We start from the raw sequence: 15,565 nt of genomic DNA on the forward strand, positions 1-15,565 counted from the left end.
CTACAGGGAACACAACATATGATGGTGGGCAATGAGCTTTTAACCGTATTTGAAATAAGGTATCGTATAATTGATTATAGAGATGTTATTTATAAATCCTATGGAACATTTTAGTAATATACAGAGGGTGTCTGGTTTAATGGAGTTTTTACTATTTGTATTCGTGCTCTTATATATGGAAGAATTATTTTAAGAGAATAGTATGCGAATTGCAATGTACTATATTCTGAAATTCTCTAGTTATGATCGAATCAACAACATATATGAGTTTAATATCCAGAATTGTATTGCCTTAACCTTGAGTTTTTCTAATGAAACAGATGGAAAGTCTTTTAAATGTACCCTATACTAGTGTGATAATTTTATGGAGATCAATTTCTGAACAAAGTGAATTTATTGATTGACTGACTATGGTACTACCAAAGAATGGCTCCGACGGATTGACAGTCTTAAAATGGCTATGATAGCCCTGTTTCATTCCTGTTAACATAGCAGACCAATTTGAGGTTTTTGTTGTTCGGTACATGGCGAGAGGACGTCTCCTCTGCATACTGTCATCTTTTCCACTTTACATCCCAACATATTTGTTTGTATGCAATTCTTACTTGCTGATTTGCGTTGTTTTTATGTGCTTTTATGGTCAACACTGATCGAATAAAGATATTTTGATGATGATGATAAACTGAGTGAAAGATTACCAGCGCATTCAATGGAACTTTTGTAGGAACTTTAGGCATGAATTTTGGTCTGGAAGGTAAGATGACTTTGTCCGTGGTAAATTGTTTAAAGGACTCTGTATATTAAATGAAAAACGCTCCCCTACTCTCCTCCCTGCTGTGCGAGAGAGCAATAAAGCAGTCTTCCATGAAAAATTTCAGGTGCCTTGTGGATCGGTTTAAAGGGATGATGCGTGAGTTCACTTCGTAACATGTTCAGCTCCCATGGCACTGGAGGAAGTGCCATGATAAAAAGTTCTTTCTTGAACTGCTCTATGATCCTTTGTGAAAAAAAAAACAAAGCAGCGTGCTCTCTTCTTCGGAATCTTCATATTGCTGTTAGATAGACCCTCACTGAAGGGTATTTCAGATCACATTTGGTTAGTTCCAGCAATTATGGATGCACTTGATAGAGCTGCATGGAGAGTGGGTTAAACCTGTGTTCTGCATCATGGGCAGAAACGCTTCCATTTGCCATTATAGGTTTTTGTAGCCGCTGTTGCGTGTGCTTGCACCAGAATGTTCCTGCAACCTCCTAGAGCGTTCAAGTGGCAACATTCTAAGTGGTCCGGAACCAGGCTGTCGGCTTATTGACTCGAGATTGTGACATAGGATATCTCTGCTGTTTCAGCGGAGGAGCCTGAAATGTGCCTTCAGACAGTCTGCTGGATGTGTGGGCATCTTCAGGAGGATACTGTGCCATTACCGAATTGATTTCCATTGAAGACGCCGGTGCAATCTATGTTATCTGGCGCAATTCCATGTGCTCAGGTAATATTCTAAACTTAGAATTAAACAATTCAATATGTCGACCTAATAATAGATAGAACTGTTGGCATCTATCAACATCGTGTTTTGCTAATATTGTTTCCAACAGGCATTGTCCTGTGAAAATATTGAAAGCGCCACTGTGTGCATATACTTCATTCCAATTCCTTGACCACTACATGTGGTAAGTACTATACCTGCACACAGTATGGTGGAAAGTCACATATAAGAAATAGGGCTATGTGTTAAGAACAAAGTCCTCCTCAATTGATTTTTATCCCGTTACTTTCTCTTCTTTTTTCATAACAGTACCCGGCTGGGTTACCTGTAAGTGAGTTTTATTCTTCACCATGCATGGGTGAATACAAGATATTATCCAGGTATTTTTGGTCCCTTGTCCATATATATTACAACTAATAGTTGTCATACATTATATTCACTTCCACTTCGTCCTTTTAATTGTAGATGTCCCTCATTGCCCTGTCCTGACGAGACCCGTATCCCTGAGGGTCGAAACGCCGTCGACGCCACAAGGAATTGAACCACTAAAATAGTGCCTACGATTGTGTAGAATCACTATAATAATTATTGACGCTTTGGTCATTTTCCTTTTCTTGTGTATCCAATAAGAAACCACTGTGCCCTTTTGTAGTTTATGTTATATGTTATTTTGGTTTCACATGTACACTTGGGACACTGTGCACTTTGTTTATGTCTTTATATTCACATGACTGTGTGACAATTTAAATATGATTGAATACGACTGATATAATGAAGTAAAAACATTCTTGAGATGTGTATAATTGGTTGTGTATTCCTTTCAGCCATCCCTGTTAACCCTCTGTGTTAGTGCTAATTGCTATCAAGCTGCATATTAGATATATACTAATAAGTATTATACCACAGGAACCGTTGTTCTTTGAAATAACTGTCTGCCCTGGTTCCTATGTGAGTAGGGTTCCCCTTGTTTTTCTTTAAGACTGTTTGCGCGGTGGCTGCATCGCAAGGGGTCTATCCGTTCTCGGATTTTTCCCTCCCTGTACAATAACAGGGTATAGTTGTCGTTGAGGGTTGGAATGGCTGAAAGAGATGCATCTGTATATACAGAAGAATATATTACAAAATTGACAAGTGGACCTTCTTCTTCTTTATTTTCGAATTTACCGACTAATTCTAGTAGTCCTAAACAGGTATTACTTGATAAGCTAGAGAAAGCGAAAAAGAAACATTTAAGAACGGACCTGCATGCCCGGATGCTATCAGACTATCTTAGAGCAGGCATAATACCACAGGGCTTACAGATTAGGAACGTACATGGGATCTTCCGTGAAGATCCAAAATTTAAGGGCAGCTTTTGTAACATCTCTGTAACTTTTTCAAGACATTGGATGGTCTTGGGCGTCGAAACGGCCATAGAGCATTCAAAGGCTGAACTTCAAGAAATAGAGGAATTATAAAAAGAACTTCTAGAAGGAGACGGGGTAACGGAAGCTAAGGCCTTGTTAGATAAATTGAATAAAACCATTGAAGAATTTAACACTTTTGAACTTAAAAAGAAAGCGGATAAGGTGTCTAAGGACATCAAAAACTTCACTAAGGAAAGAGCTTTCCCGTATTTGAAAGAAGATTATTACACTAACTTTCAAACTCAGAATAGACAACAAACCTGGGGTCGCTTTAAACGTAACCAACCGGTAACTTTCTCTGAGTCATCGGGGGACTCAAGTGACTCAAATAATTCACCAGGTCCCAGCAATTTGAAACATCAAGGACAGCCTTTTTTAGAGAGGGGAGGAAAGACAAAGAGAAGTGTATGGCACCAATATGCTGGAGAGCGGCAGACCCGCAACAAACATTACCAGTGGGGACCACAACCTTACTAGAACAAATCTCGGACCCACAAAATAACATGGAAACCATACCTATTTTTAACCTGTCTAACCACACATTGTCGAGTTCTGAAATATCTCTATTAAGCAAAGGTTTATCCTTTGTAGCCACGGAGAAGACTAACTTCTTTAACCTAAAATCTGAACTTTTTCAGTATTTCAGAAAGATTTGCTTAAAAATATTTTTTAAAGACAAGGCATATTCCACAAAGGAATAAGTAACAGGTTTACGACCTCCTTCTACCTTCTATCCTAACAACAGTGTAATGCCCCCTGAACTTATCACGTTTGAGAAAATTTATCTAAAACATGTAAATACTATGAAGACTAGCAGACAGTTCACTCCTTATAACATCACTCTCTTGGAGCGTAAGGCACTGAATGGTCTTAAACAAGATTCGTCCATAATACTGAAACCTGCAGACAAAGGCGGGGGTATTGTTGTCCAAAATCGTCCTGATTATGAAACAGCAATAAATAAACAAATTTCAGAACCAAAACTACAAAAAACTGACACATAATTCACTTAGTGATATTAGAGGAGAAATTCTTGGTATCACTAAAGAAGGATTAGATCTTGGCTTTCTAAGCAAACATGAATTCTCTTTTTTGAACTCAGAAAATCCCAGGACTCCTGTCCTGTATACGTTACCCAAAATTCACAAAAGTATTACACACCCACCCGGCAGACCAATCTTATCGGGATGTGGCTCAATTTTGGAGCCCATTGGCAAATATGTGGATTTCTTCATTCGTGAATATGTACCGAACCTGCCAAGTTATGTCCGAGATACCATGCACATGATTAACTTGGTTGATACCGTGCTATTTAATGATGACACTGACTGGTTGGCAACCCTAGATATTTCATAACTTTATACAAACATCCCACAGGATGATAGTATTGCCACTATTGAAAGTCTTCTTGACACCAAAGCAAGGCCTATGAATGTCCCTACCTCGTTCATAATCTCCTTACTACGCATTGCTCTCCAAAGGAACTATTTTGTACATAATGGAGTATACTATCAACAATGCTGTGGGACAAGCATGGGGGCAATTTTTGCTCCCAACCTGGCGAATATTTATATGGACCAGGTTGAACGATCCTTCGCCATCAATGATTCCAATCCATATCGTGCCAACCTTAAGTGTTGGTATCGGTATATTGATGATATATTTTTTTAGTTTGGAGTGGTACTACTGAAAATTTTAATGCCTTCGTGACACATTTGAATGGTACCCAACAACATCTTACCTTTACGTCCACAATTCAGAAAGACACCATTGCCTTCTTGGATTTAAATATCATGAGTGATGGTGATAAACTAATCACTTCACTACACAGAAAAGACACGGAAAGAAACACATTACTTTCCTATAAAAGCCACCATCCAAGAGCTTTAAGATATGGCCTTCCCTTCGGTCAGTTTTTGCGCATCCGTCGCAACTGTACCCGTAGGGAAGATTATATGAAAGAAGCAGGTTTTTAAAAATTGAAATTACTCAGTAGAGGCTACCCCAATAAATTGGTGAAGAGATCACTAAAGCGCGCGTGGTATTGTCCACGGGAGGAGCTTTTGGTGACACACCCCAAGAAAGACATGCAGAAGATTATATGTGTGACCACTTTTGGCACGCATACAAACAAAATTCGCAGTCTAATAACAAAAAACTGGTATATCATTAAGAACATTGATCCATCACTTGAAGTTCCATTGTGTGCTTATAAAAGAGCCAAAAATCTGAAAGATCATCTCGTGCATTCCTCAAATGAGAAGACAATAGATGGTATAGGTACATTGGAATCAGTATGGGGCCTGCCGCCTGTGGTAGGTCACTATCCATGTGGAAATTGTGTGGCCTGTCCTTTCACTTTCAAGACTATCATTTTCCAACACGGTGAAGTCACACACACATTGAGAGCTTTTTCAAACTGCAATACACGCAGTGTTGTATATTGCATATGGTGCCCGTGCGGGCTACCCTATATTGGGCAGACACAACAGCCCATTAAAGCAAGGATAGGCCAACATAGGAGTCGGATCAGGAAATCAGTCCTGACAGCACCACTTGTAGCACACTACAGAGATCATAATCATACTGCAGACCAAATAAAGTGGCAGGTGGTTGACAGCATAACGATGCCAGACAGAGGGGGTGACATCACACAGATTTTACAACGTAGAGAATGTCACTGGATCGATAGACTTGATTCTATTAATCATGGTCTAAACTCTGCTGATGAATGGAGAGGATATGTGTCAAATATGAGTAACTATGTTATGTTATGTTATGTTATTTTTATTTGTATCGCGCACAGCTGCCCCAGCGAAGGGGCGTCCTGGCGCTTTAACAAGGTAAGCACAACACAACACTAAGAAACTCAAAGGGGAAAAAGACAGCAGAGGGACTTAAGCGAACAGAAGAGTTTTGACGGCCCGTCTAAACTGGAAAACTAGCTGGTTCCTCTGTGAAATAATACCATATAGACGTGTATTTACAATTTGCCTGTAGATGCTGACAAAGGCACCGACTGTGTCTTTAGTATGTAATTTGCACTTTCCACAACAAGCAAGGTATACTCTATTGTTTATCGGTTGCAATAATGTATATTGGTGGTCATAAGTTTTATGGAATGTGTATTATACTGAACACTGTGATAAGTAGATATGTGTCAAGGTGTTGATGGAAGATCTAATCTACGCCTTCCGTAATGAGTAAACTGTATAATTGCCTTTCATCTGCTGCTTACATATGCATTTTTTTAAAGAGCTGTCAAAGTAGTGTGATGACCATGAATAGAACCATATTGTGGACATGAATTCTATAAGAAAGAAGCTAACTTGCATGCTTTGTACACTATGATTGCCACTATAATAAGCTGTAATTTCCACAAACTACCTGAATTGCTATTTTTTTGTATAAATAATTTCTGTTAGACCTGTCTGCCTTTGGGTAGTCCCTCCTAATTAATTATTTATTTTGTCCCCTTTTTGCCCCTCAAACCTTTCTTTATCTTTTCATGTTCACTGACTTTTTGAGGTGTTGACAGGGGTTAGGTGCTCTTTGCCCTCATAGTCTTTAGAGGCCTAGGCGCCTTTCTGACTGGATTTACATGACACACAAAATGGTGGCTATTAACTGCCACAACTGTCAACACTGAGACTGGGCCCATAGGGCACAATAGGAACCTTCTAGAACCTTCCGGTCTCTTCTGGACCTTATGAGGTCAGCCTATATAAAGGCTGGTGAGAGGCCGGCCATTTTGTAATGACCATAGAACCTGAGGAGTGAGGCTGTGGCCCGGGGAGGGTGGCGCACAAGTAGTGGTTAGTTTCCTTTAAGGCTGACAACCTTCTCTTGGGGACGTCCCCCCCTGAGCCCCTTTGACTGAGCCCTGGTGTGGTACATGACCCCTGAGGGAAGTGGCCCTTTAAGTTCCTGCTGGCCCCCCCTCGGGTCCCTCCTGATCATTCCCCCCCCTTTTTCAAGTCTTCCAAAAGACTGACTTACCAGCCTCGTGGGAAGCAAAGCGCGAATCCAAGAAGGGCACTGGGGAGGCATAATAGTGAAGGAGGCACTGGGACTCTGCGTGGGTCTGAGGAGGTGCATCACCCTCCAGAGTGGTGTGGAGAATAGCGCCGACTGAAGCGGGAGACACCGCTCCTTCGCGCATGCCCAGAGGCGCGGTGATCGTGAGGAGTGTGGAGGCTTTGCCGAGTGGAGACACTGCTCCTTCGCGCCTGGTTCTCAGCGCGGCCGCCTAAGAAGTGAGGTAGGCGGCGCTGGAGAATACGCAAGAGACGGCGCCTGGCGGAGACATTGCTCCTTTGCACATGTGCAGTAACGCGGCTGCCCAAGAAGTATGGTAGGCGGCGCCGGAGGCAGCGGTTGAGGCGGCGCCCAGCGGGGACACTGCCCCATCGCGCCTGTGTGTAAGCCTGACCACTCGTGAGGAGAGAGTGGAGGCGAATGGTGTCACCGAGTCTCCGGTGATAGCAGGAAATCCTCCCGTGTTGCGGGGTTGCTGGGCAAGTGACCCAGCCCATGTGGGAGGCACCAATCCCGAAGGAAGCTCTGGCTGCAGTGGCAATGACATCCAGCCCAAGTAAGGTGGAAAAGGGGGCTGACATTTGACTGGGGAACACCTGTGTGCCACAGAGGAGGGGTGGTTCTTTTTAGCCTGCCAGTACTTGGGTAATTGAGAGGCACGAAGAGAGGAGACTGTGACTGAGGGCTAAGTGAACCAACAAAGAGAGGAAACAGTGAGACTAAAGGGGGCAACTGCCCAGTAAAGTTTACTTGAACCCCTGTGAGGCTGACAAGAGTGGGGATTGTATTATAGTCCTGCATTCCCTTTCAGAGGCGGGAGGGGGGAGAGAAGCTCTGGGCCTGCTTGTTTAAGTGCATTAGGCTGTGATACATAAGCTGTGTTAAGCACTGTTCCTGACCTAGGAAATCCTGGAATATTCACCTGCTCGAGGGGAGAGAGTGTCACCCTTTGGGTGCCAAGGTGCCAACCTAAGTGTATGATACCTAAATGTTCACAGAGTGTAAAGTAAAGAGGGTAACCAATCAACTGCAGAGAATGTCTAATGTAAAGTCAAAAGTACGTAATAAGTTAGATAAGGAGGAGAGAAAAAGTTTACAAGATTAAGAAGTGTATTCCCTAATTTGCATTGTAAATGTGATACTGAAACAGCAAATGAGCCCAAGAAATAAGTAACTGACAACAAGAGAAAATATAAAGCTTTTTCTACTTTTATAAAAATTAAGGTGTAGTGTCATTTTTGAGATGGATGTGCACTGAGTTACTGAATGGGTGGAACGCAAACTTCACACAAATGCCCTGAGATGAGCCTCACTGCTTAGTGTCAAGCTACCCTAGGTGACTTGGTGACCCCAGGTCCAACATGTTTGGTGTCTAGCGGTGGGATCGAGACTGTGGTTGCGTCCACTCTTTTAGTAACTAAGTGTAATCCATAGACCTACACCTGGAGTTTTCTCCTGGTGGACTCCCCAATTATATCTTTTTGTTTTTCCAAATTTACTCCTGGTGGTGGGTGGAGGTAGCTTCCAGTTTTCCTTTAAAACCAATTCCTTCCAAGAGGCTGTCCCGGACTCTCATTGGCAAGATGGAATTTGCTTTGGAAGAGTTAGAGACCTATACTATGGCTCAGCTCCGAGAGTTTTGTCAAAACATGGGAGTGTTCTTCAAGCATGGTGCTAAGAAGGGGGAGCTTCAAACCAGCTTGAGGGCATGGGTGGCAGCTCACCCAGATGGGAAGAAGGAGGAGGAGGAGACAGACAGGGATACTGTCATCGGCGTAGATGGGTTGTACCAATCTGAGGGGGGAAACTTGTTAACAGGTCCCAGAACACTCTCAAGAGAGGGCAGCAGTGTCTCCGCGAGAAGCTTGACTGAAGCTGAACTAGCAGATAGGAGGGAGGAGAGACAGTTAAGATGGGAGTTAGCGAACTTGGAGAAGGCAAGAGAGGAGAGTAGGTTGGCTCACGAGTTGAGCCTCAGAGAATTAGACTTTAAGGCCCTGCAAGTAGGGACTTCCAATTCTCAGAATGGTGGCAGCGAACCAAGGGAGTTGACCAGGGAACCCAGACCCTATTTACCGAAGGACATAGTTGCCAGCTACAGCCCAGGGGATGAGATCGCCAAGTGGCTGGCTGCCTATGAGGTCTCCCTAAGAGCCCATGGGATCCAGGAGAAACACTGGGGGGGTGGGTTATACAAGTACATGCCACCTACTGGACGGGACACCTTGTTAGCCCTGAACCAGGAGGAGCAGACCCACTACCCCACCATGAAGGTAGCGTTAATTAAAAAGTTTGGGCTAACCCCGGAGAAGTATCGCCAAAAGTTCAGGGGGAGCCACAAATTAAGCACTCAAAACTGGGTGGATTTCCTGGACTATGCTAGGAAGGCACTAGAGGGCTGGATACAAGGCAGCGAGGTGAAGGACTATGAGGGGTTATATGACCTTTTCCTCAAAGAGCACCTACTCGAGAAATGTTTTCCTGAGCTGCGTCAACACCTGGTGGACAGCAAGCTGACCAACCCCCGGAAGCTTGCAGAGGAGACGGACATCTGGGCAAGTACCCGGGTGTCGTCGAAGGGAACTGGAGGGGATTCCCAAAGGGCCGGACAGGGCGCCCCCCAGAAGAAGGAGGGGGGAGATAAAAAGCGGGAGTTCTCAAAAGGTCCCCAAAATAGTTTCCAGGGAAAGGGAACAGGATTTCCCCCTAAGGTTAACCCACCCCGGAACCCTCATCCTGGCCAAAGCCAGCAGCCAAGGGTTGTCCACTGCTTTGAGTGTGGTGGTGTTGGACATTATAAGGGAGATGCCAAGTGCCCAAAGAGATCACCCCCTCCCACTGGAGGAAAAGCCCCAGGAGTAGCTAGTGTAGTGCTCAGGGAGGAGTTGCCCTTAGATAAGGCGGGTGTCACCTTAGTGTCCCTGGGAGATCGGGAGATGGTTCCTAAGATCCAGGTGCCCTCAAATACTGTAAAGTATGGGCAATGGGTCACCATCAATGGCCAGAGAGGGGAGGCTCTGAGAGACACAGGAGCCAGTATGACTATGGTAAGGAGTCAACTGGTGTCTCCAGAGCAGGTGATTCCACATGTACTCCACCCCGCCGCGATGGCTGACGGCAGATTGGGCCACTACCCTGTGGCCGAGGTTCCATTTGAGTGGGAAGGGGTTGCAGGTTCACTTCGAGTTGCCTTAAGCCCTGCCGTGCCAGTGGATTGTCTGTTGGGGAATGACATGGAGCACAATGCGTGGAAGGAGGTGGAATACCGGACTCATTCAGAGATGCTGGGTACACCTGACTGGGCCTGTGCAAGCACAAGGTCTGCGACTACCCAGAGAGGGAGTTCGCCTGGGCTGGAGCCTGGAACAATGGCCCAGCCCGCTGCCAAAAAGGGAAAGATCCGAAGACAGGAGAAGCCTGCTTCGGCTTCCCTGCCCCATGAGACAGATCGGCCACCTGCGACAGTGGACAAGGAGTCCATGGAGGGGGAAGTAGTCTCCCTGGAGGACTTGCCTATCCCTGCTGAGTGGCATGTGGAAGGAGGGCCTACCAGGGAGGAGTTTTGTAAGGGCCAGAAGGAGTGCCCTACCCTTGAGGGACTGAGGCAACAGGCCGAAGCCCAGGCAGCAGGGAACGTTGCAGGGAACTACCATATTTACTGGGAGGAAGGACTCCTCTACAGTGAACCAAAGGTACCTTTGCCCGGTTCATCACGGGCCCTGGTAGTCCCTCAACGGTACCGAGCCTTTCTTTTAGAATTGGCTCATGAAATTCCCTTGGCAGGACACTTAGGACAGGACAAGACCTTTGCCCGGCTTGTCCCCCACTTTTACTGGCCTCGGATGAGAGTGGCGTCTGACACATACTGCCGGACATGTGTATCCTGGCAAGCTAGTGGGAAAACAGGGGTGAAGCTGAAAGCTCCACTGGAACCACTTCCCGTCGTTAGCACCCCCTTTGAAAGGGTGGGCATCGACATTGTGGGGCCATTGGATCCACCAACTACGGCTGGTCACAGGTTTATCCTGGTACTGGTGGATCATGCCACACGGTACCCAGAGACAATTCCTCTGAGGACTGTCACTGCACCTGTGGTGGCTAGGGCCCTAATGGGGATCTTTACCCGAGTGGGTTTCCCCAAGGAAGTTGTGTCAGACAGGGGGACCAACTTCATGTCAGCATACATGCGGGCAATGTGGAAGGAGTGTGGGGTGACCTATCGGTTCACCACTCCTTATCATCCACAGGCCAATGGCCTCGTGGAAAGGTTAAACAAGACCTTGAAAGGTATGATAAGAAGTCTGCCTGAGAGCCTGTGGAGGAAATGGGACGTCCTCCTACCTTGTTTGCTATTCTCCTACAGGGAAGTGCCGCAGAAGGGAATGGGCGTCAGCCCCTTTGAGCTACTGTATGGGCACCCTGTACGTGGACCTCCCAGCCTGGTGAAGGATGGATGGGAAAAATCTCCCAGGAAACCTCCTCAGGATGTGGTGAGCTACATGCTGGCTTTCCGGAGCCAAATGGCAAAGTTGTGGAAGCAAGCTTCTGACAACTTGGAAGCCAGCCAGGCAGTAATGAAAGAGTGGTACGACCACAACGCTCACCCGGTGGAATTGGAGCCTGGCCAGAAAGTGTGGGTGATGGAACCTGGAGAGTTGAGCGCTCTCCAGGATCGCTGGACAGGCCCCTTTGAGGTGTTAGAGAAGAAGGGTAAGGCCACCTACTTGGTGGATCTAAAGACCCCTCGACAGCCCCTCCGGGTGCTGCATGCTAACCGCCTCAAACCCCACCATGAGAGGCCCGAGGTCATCTTGATGATGGTGACTGACGGAGGAGAGGAAACGGAAAGCGAACCTCTCCCTGACTTGTTTTCGTCTCAAGAGAAGGATGGGTCGGTGGAGGGAGTGATTCTCTCCCCATCCCTCACTCCTGAGCAGCGGGAGGACTGCCGCCAGGTTCTGGAGCAGTACTCCTCGCTGTTCTCCCTTGTCCCGGGAAGGACCCACCTGTTTACCCATGATGTGGACACAGGAGACAGCCCACCAGTGAAGTCAAAGACCTACCGGCTGTCAGACAAGGTGAAGGCCAGTATCCACGATGAGGTCATCAAGATGCTGGAGCTAGGAGTTATTGAACCTTCCAGTAGCCCCTGGTCCAGTCCGGTGGTGCTAGTACCAAAAGCTGCTCCACCGGGCACCACTCCAGAACTGAGGTTCTGTGTGGATTACCGGGGACTGAACTCAGTGACTAAGACTGATGCCCATTCGATCCCTAGGGCGGATGAATTAATTGACCGGCTGGGAGCTGCCCAATATCTGAGTACCTTTGACCTTACTTCTGGGTACTGGCAGATCTCCCTTACAGATGGAGCAAAAGAAAGGTCAGCTTTCTCCACGCCTGAGGGACACTTCCAGTTCTGCGTGATGCCCTTTGGGCTTAAGAACGCCCCTGCCACTTTTCAGCGGCTGGTGAACCAGGTCCTCTCTGGAATGGAGGCTTTCTCCGCTGCTTACCTGGATGACATTGCCGTCTTCAGCAGCAGTTGGGAGGACCATTTGCGTCACTTGCAAGCTGTTCTCCAGGCCCTGAAACAGGCTGGCTTGACAATCAAGGCCAGTAAATGTCAGATTGGGATGGGGTCGGTTGTGTACCTAGGCCACTTGGTGGGTAGGGGAGCAGTGCAGCCCCTCCAGGCAAAGATTGAGGCCATCATGGCCTGGGAACCCCCCAAGACACAGACTGAGGTCCGAGCCTTCCTGGGCCTCACAGGTAACTACCGTCGCTTTGTGAAGGGGTATGGCACTATTGTAGCGCCCCTCACAGAGCTCACCTCTAAGAAACAACCTCGACGGGTAGTCTGGACTGAGGCTTGTCAGCAAGCCTTTGAGAAATTGAAGCAGGCAATGTGTGCAGCACCGGTCCTGAGGGCCCCAGACTTCTCCAAGGAGTTCATTGTCCAGACAGACGCATCAGAACATGGCATTGGGGCAGTGTTATCGCAACTCAATGAAGAGGGTCTGGATCAGCCTGTAGTCTTCTTGTCCAGGAGACTGCTTCCCCGGGAACGGAGGTGGAGTGCAATTGAGCGGGAGGCTTTTGCGGTGGTGTGGGCTCTGAAGAAGTTGCGGCCATACCTGTTTGGCTCGCACTTCCTGGTTCAGACTGACCACCGACCCCTTCGTTGGCTGATGCAAATGAAGGGGGAAAATCCCAAGTTGTTGAGATGGTCCATCTCCCTACAGGGAATGGACTTCCGGGTGGAACACCGGCCTGGAGTGGACCACGCCAATGCAGACGGTCTCTCTAGGTATTTCCGCCTTAGTGATGAGGACTCCCAAGGGGTTGGGTAGCTCTCCCCACCTTCAGCTGGGGGGGGACGCGTGTTAGACCTGTCTGCCTTTGGGTAGTCCCTCCTAATTAATTATTTATTGTGTCCCCTTTTTGCCCCTCAAACCTTTCTTTATCTTTTCATGTTCACTGACTTTTTGAGGTGTTGACAGGGGTTAGGTGCTCTTTGCCCTCATAGTCTTTAGAGGCCTAGGCGCCTTTCTGACTGGATTTACATGACACACAAAATGGTGGCTATTAACTGCCAACACTGGGACTGGGCTCATAGGGCACAATAGGAACCTTATAGAACCTTCCGATCTCTTCTGGACCTTATGAGGTCAGCCTATATAAAGGCTGGTGAGAGGCCGGCCATTTTGTAATGACCATAGAACCTGAGGAGTGAGGCTGTGGCCCGGGGAGGGTGGCGCACAAGTAGTGGTTAGTTTCCTTTAAGGCTGACAACCTTCTCTTGGGGACGTCCCCCCCTGAGCCCCTTTGACTGAGCCCTGGTGTGGTACATGACCCCTGAGGGAAGTGGCCCTTTAAGTTCCTGCTGGCCCCCCCTCGGGTCCCTCCTGATCATTCCCCCCCCCTTTTTCAAGGCTTCCAAAAGACTGACTTACCTGCCTCGTGGGAAGCGAAGCGCGAATCCACGAAGGGCACTGGGAAGGCATAATAGTGAAGGAGGCACTGGGACTCTGCGTGGGTCTGAGGAGGTGCATCACCCTCCAGAGTAGTGTGGAGAATAGCGCCGACTGAAGCGGGAGACACCGCTCCTTCGCGCATGCCCAGAGGCGCGGTGATCGTGAGGAGTGTGGAGGCGGTGCCGAGTGGAGACACTGCTCCTTCGCGCCTGGTTCTCAGCGCGGCCGCCTAAGAAGTGAGGTAGGCGGCGCTGGAGAATACGCAAGAGACGGCGCCCGGCGGAGACATTGCTCCTTTGCACATGTGCGGTAACGCGGCTGCCCAAGAAGTGTGGTAGGTGGTTGACGGAGGCAGCGGTTGAGGCGGCGCCCAGCGGGGACACTGCCTCATCGCGCCTGTGTGTAAGCGTGACCACTCGTGAGGAGAGAGTGGAGGCGAATGGTGTCACCGAGTCTCCGGTGATAGCAGGAAATCATCCCGTGTTGCTGGGTTGCTGGGCAAGTGACCCAGCCCATGTGGGAGGCACCAATCCCGAAGGAAGCTCTGGCTGCAGTGGCAATGACATCCAGCCCAAGTAAGGTGGAAAAGGGGGCTGACATTTGACTGGGGAACACCTGTGTGCCACAGAGGAGGGGTGGTTCTTTTTAGCCTGCCAGTACTTGGGTAATTGAGAGGCACGAGGAGAGGAGACTGTGACTGAGGGCTAAGTGAACCAACAAAGAGAGGAAACAGTGAGACTAAAGGGGGCAACTGCCCAGTAAAGTTTACTTGAACCCCTGTGAGGCTGACAAGAGTGGGGATTGTATTATAGTCCTGCATTCCCTTTCAGTTCAGAGGCGGGAGGGGGAGAGAAGCTCTGGGCCTGCTTGTTTAAGTGTATTAGGCTGTGATACATAAGCTGTGTTAAGCACTGTTCCTGACCTAGGAAATCCTGGAATATTCACCTGCTCGAGGGGAAAGAGTGTCACCCTTTGGGTGCCAAGGTGCCAACCTAAGTGTATGATACCTAAATGTTCGCAGAGTGTAAAGTAAAGAGGGTAACCAATCAACTGCAGAGAATGTCTAATGTAAAGTCAAAAGTACAGTAATAAGTTAGATAAGGAGGAGAGAAAAAGTTTACAAGATTAAGAAGTGTATTCCCTAATTTGCATTGTAAATGTGATACTGAAACAGCAAATGAGCCCAAGAAATAAGTAACTGACAACAAGAGAAAATATAAAGCTTTTTCTACTTTTATAAAAATTAAGGTGTAGTGTCATTTTTGGGATGGATGTACACTGAGTTACTGAATGGGTGGAACGCAAACTTCACACAAATGCCCTGAGATGAGCCTTACTGCTTAGTGTCAAGCTACCCTAGGTGACTTGGTGACCCCAGGTCCAACAATTTCCATTGTGCCCGCTTTTGTTACAATGAATGCCACACTCAGGATAGTCGTTACATGCAACGGGTAGAAACGATCAGACAGCATTCCCTGTCTCCGCAATTGATTCTAAGACCTGACGGTGATCGAGTTTTCCAGACTCTCACCGTCATGTCTGACAAGAGTTGCTAACCGGAAGGGCGGGGAGTCGTTTTTCAACTCATCGATTGAGACAACTGTGACATGCTATCGGGCGCCACACTACACAGGTAAATGTTTGGAGTACGGATAATTTTACG

This window comes from Lissotriton helveticus, chromosome 12 (genome assembly GCF_964261635.1).
Source record: "Lissotriton helveticus chromosome 12, aLisHel1.1, whole genome shotgun sequence".
Classification (NCBI taxonomy): Eukaryota; Metazoa; Chordata; class Amphibia; order Caudata; family Salamandridae; genus Lissotriton; species Lissotriton helveticus.